This window comes from Pteropus vampyrus, unplaced genomic scaffold, assembly GCF_000151845.1.
Source record: "Pteropus vampyrus isolate Shadow unplaced genomic scaffold, Pvam_2.0 Scaffold880, whole genome shotgun sequence".
Classification (NCBI taxonomy): Eukaryota; Metazoa; Chordata; class Mammalia; order Chiroptera; family Pteropodidae; genus Pteropus; species Pteropus vampyrus.
Window position 1 is genome coordinate 94,917 of NW_011889661.1, and position 5,768 is coordinate 100,684.

General features: G+C 39.5%; 1 pseudogene; it reads right to left on the minus strand.

The window, feature by feature from the left end:
- Positions 1 to 1,802: 1,802 nt before the first annotated feature.
- Positions 1,803 to 1,921, minus strand: LOC111734226 (annotated as a pseudogene).
- Between the last annotated feature and the right edge of the window lie 3,847 nt (positions 1,922 to 5,768).

A 5,768-nucleotide genomic window follows, 5' to 3' on the forward strand; every position in this document is an offset into this window, starting at 1 on the left:
GGGTGAAGCAGGATCTCAGGGAGACAAGGGTTGTCAGGCTGATACAGCCTGTTTTGGTGCAACTTTTGTACCCAAGTTTTCCTGCTGTCGTCATAGATCACAATGAGATGGCCATCTGGGGCGGTCCCACACTCTTGCTCTCCCCAGACAGAATATTCCAAATTTGCAGGCAGCGAAGGTCTGCCTGCAACTGATTTCTGTGCAGTGACCAACCTGCGCTAGCCAAAGTTTGTTGCTTGTATGGATTGGGAGTTCAGGGCAGGGAAGGGGCTGTGCTGTGGCAGTTCTCTGACAATGGTCCACCTGGGGCAATTCGGGGGTAGGGTGGGGCAGGGTCTCAGAGAGACAATGGCAGTCAGATCTATATAGCCTCAGTCTTTCTGCAAATTTGGTTAACCGTTTGTGAGTTCCTGCAGAAGCCCCAGATCATGGCAAGACCTGTTGCTGTCTGGGACCAGCCCACAGGTCCCTGATATCCACCCAAGTTCATGTTGGCAGCAGTGATCTGCCTGATCCTATCTTGGAAATGCGGCTCAGAGAACTGGTCGCCTACTGTCAATGCTTGGATCTGAACTGGAGCAGAGTCTGGCAGCCATCCAACAACAAATGCCCTGGGCAATCTGCAGGTTGGGTGGGGCGGGCTGATACCTTCTGACCAGGGCTTCCTAAGGGCTCTGTGGGAGGGGTCTGCACAGTCAAGCTGTGTGGTCTGTACATTGCCCTGTAAGGGAGCTAGACTAAGGCACAATGGTGGCTGCCCTTCCAGCCCTAGTTCTGGTGCCAGGTAATGCAGACACTCAGAATGAATCCTACCTACACAAGCCTCTAACCCACCACCAGTATCCTGGTGAGAAAGCCTACGCACAGGTCTTCCAAAGGGATGTCTAGGGATTCAGTCTCCTTCCATCTTGCCCACACTTCTGGAATCCCCTCTGGTTTCTATAGTCAAGAGTTATTGGAATCTCCTTTTCCCTAAGCTGGGACCCTGGGCTTGGGAGCCCCCAGATGAGATTAAGACCCTCCCTCCCCTTCAGAAAAGCTCTGCAGCCTTGCTGTCCCTCCCAGTGATCCTCCACCACCCATGGGTGTGAGTCCAACCCAATTTGTGACTTTGCCCCTCCTTCTGGCTTCAATGTGGCTCCTTTATATTGTCAGACATAGGTGTTATGATCAGCTGGACTTCAGGTGATTCTCCATGTTGATTATAATTTGGTTGTAATTTTAGTGTGGACCTGGGAGGAGACGAATCCTGATTTTACCTAGTCTGCCATCTTCCCTAGAATCCGGGGTTATACATTTTAAGTAAATGCTAAGGCAACAATATCATGTAGTTTGGCTGAACTCTCAAAAATAGTCCTATATCATCTCATGTTAACTATGTCCCAGTATGTACAACAAAAAGAAATATATTATATAAACTATGAAGAAGAAAATTGCTAATGAATTGATTCAAGTGCATTACCAACTAGCATTTTGTTACCTACAACCTTGAATAAGGTGGGATAAGTTAACGGCAGAACACGTCATTCAGTACACATCAGTGTGAACAAATTCAAGTTTAATAAAAACATATTAAGTTCAAATAGTTTAAGTGAAGCGTGACAAAAACAATGTGAGCTTTTGCAATTTACAAATTACAAGCAGTCAAGCAGCATTCAGGTTCTTCTGGTATAATAATCTGAGCATGGTGCTATGGCTTTCAAGACTGAGGCTCACTGTTTAGTACACAAGGATGTTCCTAAATTTCATGCACTTAAAATGACTTGTCTATACTTTCTTATATATCTCTAAAGACTTTTTAATACCTACAGCACCTGGTATTCTTAAGTGATCTCCTATCCAAGTACTAACCAGGCCCGACTTTACTTAGCTTCCAAGATCAGACGAGATTGGGCACGTTCAGGGTGGCATGGCCGTAGATTCTAAAGACTTAATTCAACCACATCATATAATATTCATATAATATTCAACCATGGCTATGAGAAAACATCAGAATTTCAATGAATCCCACGTTATTTTTCTCAGAGAGCAATGCTCCTTTTTACATTAATACAAAGAATAATGACCTGAATACCTACATCACGGTGTCTTCCATCAACATTCTGAGCACAAACATCTCTATTTCGATTTTCTTCATATGTTGTACATCACAGTGCCCTCAATCTTGAAGGGAAAAGTAGATCGGAGGGCATTCCAGCTAATACACAAAGGCTCTCAAATCTTTGAGAAAGCAGCAATCGACACCATAATTCATATACACACTGGGCCTAAAAACAGCATGAAGTGATTTGATAGTGGAATATTTCCTTTGCAAAAAACCTCAAGTACTGTCAATATAAAAAGGCACATTAATTCTACCTGTTCGAACATCCATCTCCTTGAAGCATATTAACATTTTTTAAACTTTTGCATTTGTATTCTATACAAATATTCTGGTTTAGTGTATCTGAAAAGTGTTCTTGACTTACCAGTTTCTAATGTCAATTTTGTAATATTTCAGATGTGATTTTTGATTAAATATTTCTCCGCATTGTTTTTTCACATCTTTAGTCTCTTTGTAGCATGAATTCAGTGTTTTCTGAAGTGTATAGTTTGGACAAAGGTCTTTCAAGTATTAGAGACTTTCTCGCCAGTAACTATTGTGATGTGGAGGCTGTAGGTCCAGATATAGGGCTTCTCACATTCTTCAGAGACGTTTCTCTCCACTATCAATTCTATCATGATCAATAAGAGTTGGAAACCAATTAAGGCTTTGCTACATTCTCTACATTTGTAAGGTTTCTTTCCATTATGAATTTTCTCATGTTGAGTAAGACGTGAACACTGATTAGTCTTTGCCACATACATTTGTAAGACTTTGCTCATGTATGTATTGAGATGTATTCCAAAAAAAAATTTACCACAATCTCTACAATTTTGACACTGCTCTGCAGTTATGTATTCTCTCATGTTGAATAAGATGTGAATGCTGCTGAAAGGATTTGCCACATTTTTCACAATTGTTAGGCTTCTCTCCAGTATGAATTTGAATTATCTCATATGAAGTGAAAGAAGCCAATCTGAAAAGGCTAAGTACTGTATGGCTTCAACTATATGACATTCTAAAAAAGGCAAAATAATGGAGATAGAACTATACCCTTTGGGGGTAATGATGTGTCAATGTAGCTTCATCTATGTAACAAATTTACCACTCTGGTGGCAGATGTGGAGAAGAGGGAGACTATGCATGTGGAAACACTATGAAACTTCAATTCTGCTGTGAACCTCAAACTGCTCTTAAAGACAAAGTCAAGCTCAGACTTCTGCTTCTCTGAAATATGTTCTAGGGTCCATATGTCTCTCTAGTGGTTCTTTACTCATTCCAAAATATCTATGTATCTGCTAATCAAAAAAGCCAAAAACAATAAGACAGCACTTCACACCAAATATGAAGACCACTATCAAGAAAACAAAAAATCAAGCGTTGAACCAATGGTGAGAAATTAAACCCTTATGTAGTCGGATGAATTGTAAATCGGGGCAAATTGTAAGAACACAGTATGGTGTTTCTCAAAAATCAAACGTAGAATAATCCTAAAATGCAGCCAACCCACTTCTGGGTAAGATATTTTGATTACAGCCTCATAAGTGTCATGGGGCAGAGCGTGGAGAGAAAAACCCAGGGGCGCACACTGTGAGTACGTAACTGCTAACTTGTATATTATTTGAACCCAACATGTAAGAAAATTGTCATAGATTCCTTTGAGCTTGAGAGCGCAATGGTGCATTGCCTGTTTCTCTTATGAAGTATAGTACAAAGATGGGATGAAACTGTGTTGGTATAAGAAACATGATTCATTCAGGGTTATGAAAAGTAATTAAATTTTATTCATTAAAACATGAGCCCTAAGATATATTCCCAATGAACCTGGCAAAACATAATACCAGCACTTTGGTGAGAACCATACACACATACATACTATTCTGCTTCTTTTGAATAAGCTTCCCTCTCAGGTACCTGCTCTTTCTCTATAATTTCCATGAATAAGACAAATTTTCCATGAATTTTGATATATAAGTTATTGCCATTCAAAGGAGAAAGTCACCACTTCTTCTGCATCACTTCTAACACTAATCACCCCCTAATCACCTATCGTTCTCCTCCTATGAAAAGCTCAACCTTCATGTCCAGACCTGCACTTTTTCATGGTGGGTGGAGCCTTGTATCCTGACCAACATAACCTGTCAAACGACAGGCACCCTGTGCTTAGTAAATATGAAGACTAAGAACAGTTTTCCATTATTCTCTGCCTTCCCTGATGCTAGTTCATAGAACAATGAATGTCATATTCAGTGTCCTTGTTCTACTGGGAAACACAGCAAGAGCCCCCTGAAGTAGGCTCTTTCATCATATGGATTGCTTCCCAGAGACTAGAATGAAAGGCCTGGAAGGAAGTCATAAGTTCAACAGACTTTGGACTTAAGGTTAAATTTCATAACCACACAGTCTTTTAAAGAAAATAAAACTAAATGTTATAAACAGTGAAGAAAATGGGCTGTTTGTACACGTCCTTGTTCCTATGATATATAACGTGTCTCAAGCTTTAATACAAAATCTGTAATGTTTCTGCAGTATGTAATGTCTTAATTTCAAAGAACTGGGGACTTAGCTATTTCTAGTATGGATTATTGACTGAGGAGCTGGTTTTGAGAACTGGTTAAATAATTTACTTACTATCTTCATTACAAATGCACGAATCCTGAGGACACACTCTTGCTTAGTTAGTATTTCCATGTTCATTAGTATAATTTCTGCCTTCCATTGTCATTACACAAAACATGTATATATTTGATGAAAAGCCTTATGACGTTCACTACATCTGTAAGGTTACACTCCAAAATATTATCTTCTGATGTCCCAGTTTTACCTTTTATGAAAGCAATAACACGCACATTACTTTTGCACGGTTTCTCAAATTCTGCTGTCTAAAGACTGAAAGGCTTGGATAAAGGTTTTGACACATATTTATATAATTTCTCTTCACTGTGGAATCTGGTCTTTAAAGATACGTGAACTCCAATGGCTTTGCCACACTCATTGAACTGTAAGGAATCATTCCACTGTTCCCAATCATTTATCTTTGGAAACTTTGTCACACAATAATGTGTGGTATCTCTCCAGAACATATATTCTTATAGCTACCAAAGAGTTGGTCCTAATTTAAAATTTTGCCACGTTCACAGCATTTCCAAGTATGAACTATTTACTGAATCCTAAATTGAAGGCAATACCTAAAAGCCCTGCCAAATCCACTACATTTCTAAATCTTTTCACCAGTATGGAGTATCTGATGCTAAGCTTCTTTGAATTCACACTAGTGGCTTTGCCATACTCAATACTTTTTAAGGTTTTCTACAGAATGTGTTCTCTGATGAATCACAAGGTGTGATTTGTTTTGAAACACCTTGCCACAGTTGTTACATTTGGAAGGTTTCCTTCCATTATGGAGTGACTGATGGAAAGTGAGGTCTGAATTAACTCGAAACGCTTTGCCACACTCATTACATTTGTAAGGTTTTACTCCATTGTGAATCATCTGATGTCTTGCTAGGCTTGAAAAAACACTAAAGGCTTTGCCACATTCACTGCATTTGAAAGGTTTCTGTCCAGTATGGATTCTCTGATGTATAGTTAGGCTTGATTGCGCACTAAAGTTTTTGTCACACTCATTACATTTGAATGGTTTCTCTCCATTATGAATTATCTGATGACTAGTTAGGCTTGCATG